Source organism: Pristiophorus japonicus, unplaced genomic scaffold (assembly GCF_044704955.1).
Source record: "Pristiophorus japonicus isolate sPriJap1 unplaced genomic scaffold, sPriJap1.hap1 HAP1_SCAFFOLD_37, whole genome shotgun sequence".
Classification (NCBI taxonomy): Eukaryota; Metazoa; Chordata; class Chondrichthyes; family Pristiophoridae; genus Pristiophorus; species Pristiophorus japonicus.
The window spans coordinates 8,089,513-8,106,398 of record NW_027253543.1 but is presented as its reverse complement, the minus strand read 5'-3'; the positions used below and the strand labels follow the sequence as shown (position 1 = coordinate 8,106,398).

Here is a 16,886-nt window from a genome sequence, read left to right as displayed (position 1 = left end):
GTGGAGGCAAGGTCTTTGAATATATTTAAGGCGGAGATAGAGAGATGTTTGAGCGATAAGTGAGTAAAGGGTTATGGGGAGTGGGCAGGGAAGTGGAACTGAGTCCATGATCAGATCAGCCATGACCTTATTGAATGGCGGAGCAAGCCCGAGGGGCCAAATGGCCTACTCCTGCTACTATTTCTTATGATCTAACTGAACATTTCTCCCAGTCTAACCTTGTCTGTAATGAAATATGTGTATTTTAATAAGCCTCAAGTCCTTGCTCATGTCTGCTGCAGATTCCAGAGTTGATTCCAGAGATGAGGGGATTGATTTATGGTTGAGTAGGTTGAGTAGGTTGGGCCAATACACATTGGAGTTGAGATGAATGAGATCTGTGTGTGGCCCTGAAGGACTGTGTCCAGGCTGAAGTTCTGATCTTCCCGTAAGATCCTCCCCACAGATTGTCCTTTCTCAGCTCCAGTCAGGTGATGCTAAACACTCAGGTGGGAAAGACAAAAATCCACAGCAATGTGTTGAAAGCAAAACTAATTTATGTGTCTTTATCCCAAATATTAAACTCCAGTCGATTTCAGGAGTTATTAACATCAGTGTTACAGGAGTTATAAACCCCAACTGTCAGAATGATCACGATTCAGTCCGGGATGTGAATAACAGCAGAATCCAACCCCTGCAGTCACTTGTGAACTCGCTGATGTCTCAGCAGGTTGCCTGACAGAGAGAATCCCTTGTCACACTCAGAGCAGGTGAATGGTCTCTCCCCAGTGTGAACTCGCTGGTGTCTCAGCAGGTCGGATGATCGAATGAATCCCTTCCCACACACAGAGCACGTGTACCGTTTCTCCCCACTGTGAACGGTGCCTTCTGCTTCCATGGTCAAAAGCTGATAATATTCCAGTCCCGATGTACCGAGTGACTCTGTCAGATCTTGAGGTGATGTTTGGTTTGAGCTTCCAGTCTACAAATCCTCCCCTTTTAACACCCTGTAAAGTGAATTTCAAACAGGAAAAGTGAGTGTGAGAGAGAACCCACAAAAACACAAAGGCAGGTTGTGAAATTGAGCTGAATGAGTCTGTGTGGGGCCGGCACGAGAAAAAAATGACCATGAAAGCTGCCGGATTGTCATAAAACCACATCTGGGTCACTGCTGTCCTTCAGGGAAGGGAACCCACCTCCCTCGACAGGCCTACATGGGAAATTGTTGGTCCCACTGGGCCCAGAAGTACTGAGGGTGAAACCCAGCAACTTCTCCCCCTCTTCATTCTTCTCAAACTGATGTAACAAACAGATCCACACAGGAGGCCAGTGAGTGACTTCCACATCCAGCGCCCACCTGATACAGAGCGGCTGGGAATTGCTGGGCCTGCTATATAAATGTAAGTTGTTGTTTTCCTGGTGTGGAGGAGGGGCTGGGCCCGGTGGCTCTGACTCGGGGACCGAGAGCCGCGCCCGGTGTTGCCCGGGGCCAGAGAGCCGCGCTCGGTGTTGCCCAGGGCCCGAGAGCCGCGCCCGGCGCCGGCCGGGGCCCGAGAGCCACGCTCGGTGTTGCCCAGGGACCGAGAGCCACGCTCGGTGTTGCCCAGGGCCCGAGAGCCGCGCTCGGTGTTGCCCGGGGACCGAGAGCCACGCTCGGTGTTGCCCAGTGCCCGAGTGCCGCGCTCGGTGTTGCCCAGTGCCGGAGATCCGCGCTCGGTGTTGCCCGGGGACTGAGAGCCGCACTTGGTGTTGCCCGGGGACAGAGAGCCACACTCGGTCTTGCCCGGGGACCGAGAGCCACACTCGGTGTTGCCCGGGGACTGAGAGCCACACTCGGTGTTGCCCGGGGACTGAGAGCCGCGCTCGGTGTTTCCCGGGGACCGAGAGCCACACTCGGTGTTGCCCGGGGACTGAGAGCCACACTCGGTGTTGCCCGGGGACTGAGAGCCACACTCGGTGTTGCCCCGGGAATGAGAGCCACACTCGGTCTTGCCCCGGGACAGAGAGCCACACTCGGTGTTGCCCGGGGACCGAGAGCCACACTCGGTGTTGCCCGGGGACCGAGAGCCACACTCGGTGTTGCCCGGGGACCGAGAGCCACACTCGGCGTTGCCCGGGGACCGAGAGCCACACTCGGTGTTGCCCGGGGACCGAGAGCCACACTCGGTGTTGCCCGGGGACCGAGAGCCGCACTCGGTGTTGCCCGGGGACTGAGAGCCACACTCGGTGTTGCCCGGGGACTGAGAGCCACACTCGGTGTTGCCCGGGGACTGAGAGCCACACTCGGTGTTGCTCGGGGACTGAGAGCCGCGCTCGGTGTTGCCCGGGGACCGAGAGCCACACACGGTGCTGCCCGGGGACTGAGAGCCACACTCGGTGTTGCCCGGGGACTGAGAGCCACACTCGGTGTTGCCCGGGGACTGAGAGCCACACTCGGTGTTGCCCGGGGACTGAGAGCCACACTCGGTGTTGCCCGGGGACTGAGAGCCACACTCGGTTAAAAAGGAGGCAGACAAAAAGCAGGAAACTATAGCCCAGTTAGCCTAACATCTGTGGTTGGGAAAATGTTGAACAGTTCATTCTTAAAGAAGCAATAGCACGACATTTGGAAAAACATAATTCGGTCAGGCACAGTCAGCATGGATTTATGAAGTGGAAGTTAAGTTTGACAAATTTGCTAGAATTCTTTGAGCATGTAACGAACATAGAAACATAGAAAAATAGGTGCAGGAGTAGGCCATTCGGCCCTTCGAGCCTGCACCACCATTCAATATCATGGCTGATCATGCCTTTAGTACCCCTTTCCTGCTTTCTCTCCATACCTCTTGATCCCCTAAACCGTAAGAGCCATATCTAACTCCCTCTTGAATATATCCAGTGAACTGGCCTCAACAACTCTCTGCGGCAGAGAATTCCACAGGTTAACAACTCTCGAGTGAAGAAATTTCTCCTCATCTCAGTCCTAAATGGCCGACCCCTTATCCTAAATGCAATGATTATTTTCATTTTCGGTGTTATTCAAAACAGGTGGAAATACACAGCAAATCAAAACTTAAAAAAATTAGAAGAAAATATGCAATAGTAGCCAACGAAATCAGTTCTCTCTTAGGCAATGGCATACATCATCAAACTCCTTCGCTGCTTGTACCATGTTGAAAAAAATTCTGAAATGAAATATTTTTGTCCTCAAATATCAGTCTATTTTTAAACAGTTTGCGAAAGTTATAATTTTATCTCATCTCAAAATCACTAATCCATCATTCAGACCAGGCCTGGACATTTGGAAGAAATGCATTCTTCTATTTTTGTCTTGTACAATACCAAACATTCAGGAATTCATTTTTCACATTTTTTTGGTCAGTTTCTGCTCAGCACTGTCAGAGGTGCTTTCAATGAATTATGTTCCACTTCACATCATGGGCCAGGGTGGATAAAGTGGGTGTGGTGTATTTGGACTTCCAGAAGGCATTTGACAAGGTGCCACATAAAAGGTTACTGCACAAGATAAAAGTTCACGGGGCTGGGGGTAATATATTAGCATGGATAGAGGATTGGCTAACTAACAGACAACAGAGAGTCTGGGTAAATGGTTCATTCTCGGGTTGGCAATCAGTAATGAGTGGGGTGCCGCAGGCATCAGTGCTGGGACCCCAACTATTTACAATCTATATTAACGACTTGGAAGAAGGGACCGAGGGGCCACTGTACAGCAAAATTCTAAAAGGACAAAGTGTGTTAAAAAAACAAGCCTGAAGGCTTTGTGTCTTAATGCAAGGAGTATCCATAATAAGGTGGATGAATTAACTGTGCAAATAGATGTTAACAGATATGATGTGATTGGGATTACAGAGACGTGGCTCCAGGAGGATCAGGGCTGGGAACTCAACATTCAGGGGTATGCAACATTTAGGAAGGATAGAATAAAAGGAAAAGGAGGTGGGGTAGCATTGCTGGTTAAAGAGGAGATTAATGCAACAGTTATGAAGGTCATCAGCTTGGATGATGTGGAATCTATATGGGTAGAGCTGCAGAACACCAAAAGGCAAAAAACTTTAGTGGGTATTATGTACAGACCTCCAAACAGTAGTAATGATGTTGGGGAGGGCATCAAACAGGAAATTAGGGGTGCATGCAATAAAGGTACAGCAGTTATAATGGGTGACTTTAATATGCACATAGATTGGGCTAACCAAACTGCAAGCAATAGTGGAGGAGGATATCCTGGAGTGCAGAAGGGATGGTTTTCTAGACCAATATGTCAAGGAACCAACTAGGGGGGAGGCCATCTTAGACTTGATGTTGTGTAATGAGAGAGGATTAATTAGGAATCTCGTTGTGCGAGGCCCCTTGGGGAAGAGTGACCATAATATGGTGGAATTCTACATTAGGATGGAGAATGAAACCGTTAATTTAGAGACCATGGTCCAGAACTTAAAGAAGGGTAACTTTGAAGGTATGAGGCGTGAATTGGCTAGGATAGATTGGCGAATGATAATGAAGGGGTTGACTGTGGATGGGCAATGGCAGACATTTAGAGACCGCATGGATGAACTACAACAATTGTACATTCCTGTCTGGCGGAAAAAGAAAAAAAGGGAAGGTGGCTTAACCGTGGCTATCAAGGGAAATCAGGGATAGTATTAAAGCCAAGGAAGTGGCATACAAATTGGCCAGAAATAGCAGTGAACCTGGGGACTGGGAGAAATTTAGAACTCAGCAGAGGAGGACAAAGGGTTTGATTAGGGCAGGGAAAATGGAGTACGAGAAGAAGCTTGCAGGGAACATTAAGGCGGATTGCAAAAGTTTCTATAGATATGTAAAGAGATAAAGGTTAGTAGAGATAAAGGTTAGTAAAGACAAACGTAGGTTCCCTGCAGTCAGAATCAGGGGAAGTCATAACGGGGAACAAAGAAATGGCACACCAATTGAACAAGTACTTTGGTTCGGTATTCATGAAGGAGGACACAAACAGTCTTCCGGATATAAAAGGAGTCAGAGGGTCTAGTAAGGAGGAGGAACTGAGGGAAATCCTTATTTGTCGGGAAATTGTGTTGGAGAAATTGATGGGATTGAAGGCCGATAAATCCCAAGGGCCTGATGATCTGCATCCCAGAGTACTTAAGGAGGTGGCCCTGGAAATAGCGGATGCATTGACAGTCATTTTCAAACATTCCATAGACTCTGGATCAGTGGAGGGTCGCCAATGTAACACCACTTTTTAAAAAAGGAGGGAGAGAGAAAACAGTGAATTATAGAATGGTCAGCCTGACATCAGTAGTGGGTAAAATGATGGAATCAATTATTAAGGATGTCATAGCAGCGCATTTGGAAAGAGGTGACATGATAGGTCCAAGTCAGCATGGATTTGTGAAAGGGAAATCATGCTTGACAAATCTTCTGGAATTTTTTGAGGATGTTTCCAGTAGAGTAGACAAGGGAGAACCAGTTGATGTGGTATATTTGGACTTTCAGAAGGGTTTCGACAAGGTCCCACACAAGAGATTAATGTGCAAAGGTAAAGCACATGGGATTGGGGATAGTGTGCTGACATGGATTGAGAACTGGTTGTCAGACAGGAAGCAAAGAGTAGGAGTAAATGGGTAAATTTCAGAATGGTAGGCAGTGACTAGTGGGGTACTGCAAGGTTCTGTGCTGGGGCCCCAGCTGTTTACACTGTACATTAATGATTTAGAGGGGATTAAATGTAGTATCTCCAAATTTGCGGATAACACTAAGTTGGGTGGCAGTGTGAGCTGCGAGGAGGATGCTATGAGGCTGCAGAGCAACTTGGATAGGTTTGGTGAGTGGGCAAATGCATGGCAGATGAAGTATAATGTGGATAAATGTGAGGTTATCCACTTTGGTGGTAAAAAGAGAGAGACAGACTATTATATGAATGGTGACAGATTAGGAAAAGGGGAGGTGCAACGAGACCCGAGTGTCATGGTACATCAGTCATTGAAGGTTGGCATGCAGGTACAGCAGGCGGTTAAGAAAGCAAATGGCATGTTGGCCTTCATAGCGAGGGGATTTGAGTACAGGGGCAGAGAGGTGTTGCTACAGTTGTACACTGCCTTGGTGAGGCCACACCTGGAGTATTGTGTGCAGTTTTGGTCTCCTAACTTGAGGAAGGACATTCTTGCTATTGAGGGAGAGCAGCGAAGGTTCACCAGACTGATTCCCGGGATGGTGGGACTGACCTATTAAGAAAGACTGGATCAACTGGGCTTGTATTCACTGGAGTTCAGAAGAATGAGAGGGGACCTCATAGAAATGTTTAAAATTCTGATGGGTTTAGACAGGTTAGATGCAGGAAGATTGTTCCCAATGGTGGGGATGTCCAGAACCAGGGGTCACAGTCTAAGGATAAGGGGTAAGCCATTTAGGACTGAGATGAGGAGAAACTTCTTCACCCAGAGAGTGGTGAACCTGTGGAATTCTCTCCCACAGAAAGTTATTGAGGCCAGTTCACTAAATATATTCAAAAAGGAGTTAGATGAAGTCCTTACTACTAGGGGAATCAAGGGATGTGGCGCGAAAGCAGGAATGGGGTACTGAAGTTGCATGTTCAGCCATGAACTCATTGAATGGTGGTGCAGGCTAGAAGGGCCGAATGGCCTACTCCTGCACCTATTTTCTTTGTTTCTATGTAAGTAGCCAAGTTTGCTAATGATACAAAGATGGGAGGAAAAGCAATGTGTGAGGAGGACACAAAAAATCTGCCAAAGGACACAGATTGGCTCAGTAAGTAGGCAATAATTTGGCAGATGGAATATAATGTTGGAAAGTGTGAAGTGATGCACTATGGCTGAAAAAAATCAAAGATCAAGTTATTATTTGAATGGAGAAAGATTGCAAAGTGCTGCAGTCCAACGGGACCTGGGGGTACTTGTGCATGAAACACAAAAGGTTAGAATGCAGGTACAGCACGTGATCAGGAAGGCCAATGCAATCTTTTCCTTTATTGCAAAGGGGCTGGAGTATAAAAGCAGGGAGGTCTTGCTACATTTACACAGGGTATTGGTGAGGCCACACCTGGAATACTGCGTGCAGTTTTGGTTTCCATATTTATGATAGGATATACTTGCTTTGGAGGAAGTTGAGAGAAGGTTCAGTTGGTTGATTCCAGAGATGAGGGGCTTGACTTATGAGAAAATGTTGAGGAGGTTGGGTCTCTACTCATTGAATTCAGAAGAATGAATGAAAGGTGATTTCTCGAAACGTATAAGATTATGAGGGGGCTTGACAGCGTAGTCGCAGAGAGGATGTTTTCACTGATAGGGGAGACTAGAACTAGGGGGCATAAACTTAGAATAAGGGCCCCCCCCATTTAAAACTGAGAGGAGGAGGAATTTTTTTCTCTCAGAGGGTTGTAAACCTGTGGAATTCGCTGCCTCAGAGAGCTGTGTAAGCTGGGACATTGAATATATTTAAGACAGAGATAGACAGTGTCTTAACCGATAAGGGAAGAAGGGGTTATGGGGAGCGGGCAGGGAAGTGGTCCTGAGTCCATGATCGGATCAGCCATGATCGTATTAAATGGCGGAGCAGGCTCGAGGGGCCGTATATCCTACTCCTGATCCTACTTCTTATGTTCTTATTTTCTTATATAGTGGGTGTCTGGTATGGGAGTGTGGATTTGACTCTATCTGGCCACCTCTGGTATGTGGATGAGGGTTTTACTCCGTATGTTAGTTTCTGATACGAGAGGTGGATTTTATCCTGTACCTGTCAATTTCTGGTAATTGTCTGTGGGTTTCATTCTGTATCAAAAAGGGCCACATTACAACATAATTCTAAAAGGACGAAGAGTGTTTAAAAAACAAGCCTGAAGGCTCTGAGTCTCAAAGCGAGAAGCATTTGTAATAAGGTGGATGAATTAACTGCACAGATAGCTGTTAACGGATATGATGTAATTGGGATTACTGAGACATGGCTCCAGAGTAACCAAGGCTGGGAACATAACATCGAGGGGTATTCAATATTCAGGAAGAATAGCCAGAAAGGAAAAGGAGGTGGGGTAGCGTTAGTGGTTAAAGAGGAGGTTAATGCAATAGTAAGGAAGGACATTGGCTGCGATAATGTGGAATCTATATGGGTAGAGCTGCGAAACATCAAAGGGCAAAAAATGTTAGTTGGGGTTATGTACAGACCACCAAACAGTAGTAGGGAGGTTGGGGATTGCATCAAACAGGAAATTAAGGATGCGTGCAATAAGGGTACAGCAGTTATCATGGGTGACTTTAACCTACATATTGATTGGGCTAACCAAACTTGTAGCAATACTGTGGTGGAAAATTTCCTAGAGTGTATAAGGGATGGTTTTCTAGACCAATATGTCGAGGAACCTATGAGAGAGCAGGCCATCCTAGACTGGGTTTTGTGTAACGAGAGAGGATTAATTAGCAATCTGGTCTTGCATGGCTCCTTGGGGAAGAGTGACCATAATATGGTAGAATTCTTCATTAAGATGGAGAGCAACCCAGTTAACTCCGAGACTAGGGTCCTGAACTTAAAGGAAACTTCGATGGTATGAGACGTGATTTGGATAGGATAAACTGGCGAATGATACTTAAAGGGTTGACGGTGGATAGGCAATGGCAGACATTTAAAGATCACTTGGATGAATTACAACTATTGTACATCCCTGTCTGGCGTAAAAAATAAAACAGGAACGGTGGCTCAACCGTGGCTCACAAGGCAAATTAGGGACAGTGTTAAATCCAAGGAAGAGGCATAGAAATTGGCCTGAAAAAGCAGCAAACCTGAGGACTGGGAGAAATTTAGAATTCAGCAGAGGAGGACTAAGGGTGTAATTAGGAGGGGGAAAATAGAATATGAGAGTAAGCTTGCAGGGAACATAAAAACTGACTGCAAAAGCTTCTATAGATATGTGAAGAGAAAAAGATTAGTGAAGTCTAATGTCGGCCCCTTGCAGTCAGAATCAGGCGAATTCATGATGGGGAACAAGGAAATGGCAGACCAACTGAACAAATACTTTGGTTCTGTCTTCACTGAGGAAGACACGAATAACCTCCCAAAAATACTAGGGGACCGAGGGTCTTGCGGGAAGGAGGAACTGAGGGAAATCCTTATTAGTCAGGAAATGCTTGGAGGGAAACTGATGGGATTTGAAGGCCAATAAATCCCCAGGGTCTGACAGTCTGCATCCGAGAGTAGTTAAAGAAGTGGCCCTAGAAATAATGGATGCATTGGTGGTCATTTTTCAAAATTCCATGGACTCTGGATCAGTTACTATGGATTGGAGGGTAGCAAATGTAACCCCACTTTTTAAAAAAGGAGGGAGAGAGAAAACAGGGAATTATAGACCGGTTAGCCTGACATCAGTGGTGGGGAAAATGCTGGAATCAATTATTAAAGATGTAATAGCAGAGCATTTGGAAAGTAGTGACAGGATCGGTCCAAGTCAGCATGGATTTATGAAAGGGAAATCATGCTTGACAAATCTTCTAGAGGTTTTTGAGGATGTAACTAGTAGAGTGGATAAGGGAGAACCAGTGGATTTGGTGTATTTGGAATTTCAAAAGGCTTTTGACAAGGTCCCACACCAGAGATTAGTGTGCAAAATTAAAGCACATGGGATTGGGTGTAATGTACTGACGTGGAGGCAGAACTGGTTGGCAGACAGGACGCAAAGAGTGGGAATAAACAGATCCTTTTCAGAATGGCAGGCAGTGACTAGTGGGGTGCCACAAGGTTCAGTGCTGGGACCCCAGCTATTTACAATATATATTAATGATTTAGATGATGGAATTGAAAGTAATATCTCCAAGTTTGCAGATGACACTAAGCTGGGTGGCAGTGTGAGCTGTGAGGAGGATGCGAAGAGGCTGCAGGGTGAATTGGACAGGTTAGGTGAGTGGGCAATTGCATGGCAGATGCAGGAAAATGTGGATAAATGTGAGGTTATTCACTTTGGTGGCAAAAACAGGAAGGCAGATTATTACCTGAATGGTGACAGATTAGTAAAAGGGGAGGTTCAAAGATACCTGGGTGTCATGGTACATCAGTCACTGAAGGTAGGCATGCAGGTCCAGCAGGCAGTAAAGAAAGCAACTGGCATGCTGGCCTTCATAGCGAGAGGATTTGAGTGTAGGAGCAGGGAGGTGTTACTGCAGTTGTGCAGGGCCTTGGTGAGACCACACCTTGAGTATGATGTGCAGTTTTGGTCTCTTAATCTGAGCAAGGACGTGCTTGCTATTGAGGGAGTGCAGTGAAGGTTCACCAGACTAATTTCCGGCATGGCAGGACTGACATATGAAGAAAGACTGGATCGGCTAGGCTTACACTCACTGGAATTTAGAAGAATGAGAGGGGATTTCATAGAAACATATAAAATTATGACAGGACTGGACAGGTTAGATGCAGGAAGAATGTTCCTGATGTTGGGAAAGTCCAGAACCAGGGGTCACAGTCTAAGGATAAGGGGTAAGTCATGTCGGACTGAAATGAGGAGAAACTTTTTCACCCAGAGAGTGGTAAACCTGTGCAATTCTCTATCACAGAAAGTTGTGGAGTCCAGTTCGTTGGATTTATTCAAGAGGGAGTTAGATGTGGCCCTGAGGGCTAAGGGGATCAAGGGATAGTGAGAGAAAGCGGGAGCGGGGTACTGAAGTTGCATGATCAACCATGATTATATTGAATGGCGGTGCAGGCTCGAAGGGCCAAATGTCCTGCTCCTGCACCTATTTTCTATGTTTCTTTCCATTCTTGGTGTGTGATGTGTATTTTGCGCTGTATCTATCCATCTGTTATGTGAATGTGAGCTCCACTCCATACCCGTCATTCTCCAGTATGTTAGTATTGTTTTACTGTGTACCACCAATTCCTGATAGAGTATTGGTTTTACTTTTTAACTGTCAATTTGTGTTATGGAGGTGAGTGTTTATGTTGACTCGGTCGGTCTCTGGTAAATGAGTCTGAGTTTTACTCTATATCTATCTGTCTCTGCTATGAGTGTGGTCCTTTCTCTGTATCTCTCCATTTCTGTTATGGGAATCTGGGTTTTATTCTGTACCCGTCAAGTTCTGACATGTGATTGTGGGCCTCACTCTATAACTGCCAGTTTCTGCTTAATTGTGAGTGGGCTTTCCTTTGTACCTGTCAGTTTCTGGAATGAAAGAGAGGTCTTCACCCTGTACCTGTCAATTACTGGAACGTGAGTCTGGGCATGTCACTGTATGTTATGGGAATATGGATTGTAATATGTCAGCCTCTGATATGTGAGTGTAGGTTTTATACTGTATCACTCAGTCGCTCATATGTGAGTGTGGGTTTTATACCGTATCACTCAGTCTCTGATATTCAAGTGTGTGTATTTTTCTGTAACTGTCAGGTTTTGTTGTGTGTTCAGGTATAATCTGTGCTTCTCAGTTTCTGCTATGTTCGACTGTACCTATTTGTTCCTGCTACTTGATTGTGTTTTAGACAGTACCTGTCAGTTCCTGCTATGTGAGTGTGGAATTTACTCTGTATCAGCTAATCTCTAGTATGTGAACGTGAGAATTAATTTTACTTTTAACCTGTATTTCTCTGATATGTGAATAAAGATTTTGCCTTCTCTGTGTCATTTTTTCTGATGTGTGTGTGTGGGTTTTACTCTGCCCCGATCAGTTTCTGAGATGCAAGTAACAATTTTACTTACTGCCTTTCAGTTTTCCGACATGTGCACATGGGATTTACACTTTACCTGTCAATCTCTGGTATGTAAGTGGGGATTTTATTCTGTTACTGTCACTTTCATATATGTGGGTGTGTGTATCTGTCAGTCTATGCTACGGGAATGTGGGTTTTATTCTGCACCTGTCATCTTCTGGTATGTTCGGGGGGTTTAAATACTGAATCCGTCAGATTCTGAAACATGAATATGGCTTTTGCTCTGTAACCATCAGCTTCTGATATGCGAGTGTGGTTTATACTTTCTGTTTGACATTTTTTCTGATAGATGATTGTCTTTTATTCTCCACCTGCCAGTTTCTGGCAAGTGAGTGTGTGTGTTTAATGTACCTGTCAGTGTGATCTGTTTCAATGGTGAAACAGCATGTGATTCTACTGCTCCATGTGGCTGTAAGATTCACAATGTAACTCTGCCACTTCGGATCACTGTGGGACTGACAGCTTCTGCTGTTTGTGACAATAGGATTGAGGCCAGTTCTGAGTCTCTGCGCTCTGTGAGTGATAATCTACTTACTGTGTGTGAGAAGGAGCTGCCTGCACTGTTCCTTGTGTTCCAGGTGGAGGAAAGATCTCATTTGTTCTGGCTGGTTGAAGAATTTTGCTCTGAGAATAATAATACGAGAACATTATTAGTTCTAAGAGATGGATGCGGGGGAGAACATGAGGGAGCGACAATGTATCTGTCAACCACCAGCAACATGGTTCTGGAGAACTCAGCTCACCGAAACAATATAACTGGTCTTTAAAATATCTTCTCCCACACTCCTCTCCTGGTGCCTGCAATAGATGCACTTTGCGAAACTCCCCACATCCTCACTGACAGGTGTGTTTCCACTGCTCACTGTCCAAGAACTACAGACACGGTGAGATTGGAACTGAATCAGGAACATTCACGACTGATTTAGGGAAAGAAAGCAGCAATGATTTGAAAGAGCGAGGTGGTTTACTTTCTCTGTTACCTTACGCTGTCCACACACAGCCCGAGAATGGCCTTTCCCTTCCCCCACTCACACCATGTTCCGGAACTAGTTCCTGATCCACTCTGCCCCTTACACACAGCCCCCGAGGGAACTAAACCAGGAACGTTCACTCCTGGTTTGGAGAGAGAAAGCAGCAGATTGTAAACAGCAGATTCTGCCCATTCTGTCTCCCTTACACTGGACACACACTGTCCACACACAGCCCGAGAATGGCCTCTCCCTTCCCCCACTCACACCACACACTGACACTGATTCTTGGTCCACTCTGCCTCTTACACACAGCCCCCGACTCCCCCTGAACTCCCCCCGGACTCAATGCCGATCTCTGAGCCCATCTGCGGACACACTCCCAAAGCGCTGCGCTGCTGTAAGGAGGCTGCTGCTCGCTGCCTTCCCCTGGGGCCGCGGTGCCTCCATTCCTGGCTGTTTTAAACCATCTTCTTCTACTCACTGAGTGAATGGCGATCACAGGCAGGGCTGGGGGAGGGGAGGGCACATGTGCTCTTCTGCTCACTGGGAATGACACAGAGGGTGGGGCTGAACCGCGCATGCGCAGCTCTCTGCAATAATTCAATCTGTAAAAATCAAAGTGCACTTTTCCCAATTTACTTTTATCAGAATCTGAGCAAAGGAACTGGGCCTGGGGGGAAAGGACAGAGAATGATTAAAGCTGCAGGCCTTGTCCCTTGGAGATGCTCAATTTGGGATCATTCCATGCAGGGTGTTTCTCTCCATGAGCCCGTCTTCACAAAGCAATTCTGCAGAAACATCAGAGGGACGAGGGAGTGGGAGTGTTTGCTGGGACCGTGCCGGAGTTAATATCTGACAGAAACAGTCCAAGATTAGTTTAATTACAGTAAAACACTCAGTCACTGAGAGTAATACCAAAGTGGATAATCAAGGGGCTATAGTGAGGGAAGAACTTAATACAATAACGATTCAGAATGAAGTAGTACTCGGTAAAATAATGGGACTAAAGGCAGACAAGTCACCTTGCCCTGATGGTTTACATCGTAGGATCTTAAGAGAAGTGGCTGCAGAGATAGTGGACACATTAGTTGTAATCTACCAAAATTCCCTGGATTCTGGGGCGGTCCCAACAGATTGGAAAACCGAAAATGTAACGCCTATATTTAAAAAAGGAGGCAGACAAAAAGCAGGAAACTAAAGACCAGTTAGCCTAACATCTGTCATTGTGAAAGTGCTGGAGACCATTATTAAGGAAGCAGTAGTGGGACATTTGGAAAAGCTTGATTCAATGAAGCAGATTCAGTATGGCTTCATGAAAGGGAAATCATGTTTGACAAATTTGCTGGAGTTCTTTGAGGATATAATGAGTAGGATGGATAAGGCGGAACCAGTGGATGTGGTGTATTTAGATTCCCAGAAGGCATTTGATAAGGTGGGACATAAAAGGTTACTGCACAAGATAAAAGCTCACTGGGTTGGGAGCAGTATATTCGCACAGATAGAGGATAGGTTAACTAACAGAAAACAGAGAGTCGGGATAAATGGGTCTTTTTCTGGTTGGCAAATGGTAACCAGTGGGTTGCCGCAGGAATCGGTGCTAGGTCCTCAACTATTTAAAATCTATATTAATGACTTGAATAAAAGAACCGAGTGTAATATAGCCAAGTTTGCTGATGATACAAAGATAGGTGGGAAAGCAAATTGAGGACAAACAAAATTTGCAAAGGGATATAGACAGGGTAAATGAGTGGGCAAAAATTTGTCACATGGAGTATAATATGGGAAAATGTGAGGTTATCCACGTTGGCAGAAATAATAGAAAAGCAAATTATAATTTAAATGGAGAAAAATTGCAAAGTGCTACAGGACAGAGAGACCTGAGGGTGTTTGTGCATAAAACACAAAAAGTTAGTCTGCAGGTTCAGGAAGTAGTCAGGAAGGTAAATGTAATGTTGGCCTTTATTGTCAGGGGGATAGAATAAAAAGCAGAGAAGTGCTGCTCCAAGTGTACAGGGTATTGGTGGGACCACACCTGGAATACTGTGTGTTTAAGCAGAGAAGTCCTGCTCCAAGTGTACAGGGTATTGGTGAGACCACACCTGGAACACTGTGTGTTTAAGCAGAGAAGTCCTGCTCCAAGTGTACAGGGTATTGGTGGGACCACACCTGGAATACTGTGTGTTTAAGCAGAGAAGTCCTGCTCCAAGTGTACAGGGTATTGGTGGGACCACACCTGGAATACTGTGTGTTTAAGCAGAGAAGTGCTGCTCCAAGTGTACAGGGTATTGGTGGGACCACACCTGGAATACTGTGTGTTTAAGCAGAGAAGTCCTGCTCCAAGTGTACAGGGTATTGGTGGGACCACACCTGGAATACTGTGTGTTTAAGCAGAGAAGTCCTGCTCCAAGTGTACAGGGTATTGGTGGGACCACACCTGGAATACTGTGTGTTTAAGCAGAGAAGTGCTGCTCCAAGTGTACAGGGTATTGGTGGGACCACACCTGGAATACTGTGTGTTTAAGCAGAGAAGTCCTGCTCCAAGTGTACAGGGTATTGGTGGGACCACACCTGGAACACTGTGTGTTTAAGCAGAGAAGTCCTGCTCCAAGTGTACAGGGTATTGGTGAGACCACACCTGGAACACTGTGTGTTTAAGCAGAGAAGTCCTGCTCCAAGTGTACAGGGTATTGGTGGGACCACACCTGGAATACTGTGTGTTTAAGCAGAGAAGTCCTGCTCCAAGTGACCAGGGTGTTGGTGAGACCACACCTGGAACACTGTGTGTTTAAGGAAGGATATACTTACACTGGAGGCTGTTCAGAGGTTGATTCCGGCGAGGAGGGGGTTCTCTGATGAGGACAGGTTGAGCAGGTTGGGACGATACACTTTGGAGATCAGACAATGAGAGAAATCCGAGGTGTGAGAATAAAAAAACTCAGCTCTTACTTTACCAAGATGGCCGCGCATGCGCTTTGCTGCTCACTGAACCAAGATGGCGGAGAACTGACCCTGCCTTCCTGTACAAAGATGGCCGCCGTTACCCGGGGCCTGTGACCGGGAGAAAGCCTCGAGGCTGCAGCCGCCGATATTCCGGTTATTATTCCGGGCTTCCGGCAGGCACCAGGTGTTTCTGAAGCCTCCCCGGCTCCCCGCTGGTCCTTTACTCCCCTCCGCCCCGCGGAGTAGGAGCTGTTTGGCGGAACACATTTCACCACAGCCGCTCCGCCATTACACGCACCGCGCATGCTCCAAATACCGCCAGGTCCCGCGCCTGCGCACTGGGCCCCTGTAGTCTGGGCTCGGCACATTCTCCATCGCGAGGAATGCTGGGTAAATACCCAAGACCACCTCAGTGACTGGGACAGGATTTACTGGGCCCCCATTGGGCACTGAACCATGTTCATTCTGGCCCTCAGTCATTGTTCCTGCTGCTCTGTGTAACCCTGTCCCTGAGCTGGACAGTAATGTTCTGTCTCAGGATTGTTTCAAACACCCTGTGTCCAATATGGGATTTCTCCATAACCATCATCATCATCACAGGCAGTCCCTGGAAGCGAGGATGACTTCTTTCCACGCCAAAAATAAATAATTTCACAGGTGTTTTAATGAAGGACCTAATATTGCAGATACCGAGCTACATTTTGAAGGGTGGAAGCTGGCTGTGTTTGGATTTTTTTAACGTGTGGTAGCCGTTGCACACCAGCCACCACACTGGCTTGTCAGATCTCGGTCTTGGTCCAGTGGCAAGGATTACCCCAGACGACTGTAGACCAGCTGTGCTGCACGGACTGAGCGCACACATATAGCAGTCTGGGCTGGGCCATGCTGCCCCTACGCCCTTGCCCCTTCTGGGCCCCAGACTCATGCCTCTCCTGGGCCCCGGTCACGTCCTTCTATAATCTCTTGCTGCTCCTTCACCTCTCCTGGTGTGCCTGCCCACACTGCAATTTGCGACGTGACTTTGCAGCCGTCACCATCCTACAATGGAATACCACGGCCGCACACTGCTCCCTCTGATGGCCCAGACCTGCTGATGGTCATGCAGGCCGGGACCATGCCGCTGCACGGGAGACTAATTCATGTTCCCTTCCCTTCCATTTTGGGCCTTTTCTTACTCTAGATTATTTCACTTCTCACACAGTTCATCTTTTACCACATCAAATCCCAAGCTTGTTTCGTCTGAGTATACGGCTTGTGGATGTCATACACTGAACCGGCGTGTCTCACTTTACACTCATTTGACGTTCCTTGAAAGAACTA

At 46.6% G+C, this 16,886-nt stretch overlaps 1 long non-coding RNA gene across 1 annotated transcript; it reads right to left on the bottom strand.

Moving 5' to 3' along the window:
• Nucleotides 1-516: 516 nt before the first annotated feature.
• Nucleotides 517-15,860, bottom strand: LOC139250310 (uncharacterized). The gene is made up of 3 exons (XR_011591289.1): nucleotides 15,432-15,860; nucleotides 12,191-12,279; nucleotides 517-986 (listed from the first exon to the last, which is right to left on the bottom strand). It is a non-coding gene; the product is annotated as an uncharacterized lncRNA (long non-coding RNA).
• Nucleotides 15,861-16,886: the final 1,026 nt, after the last annotated feature.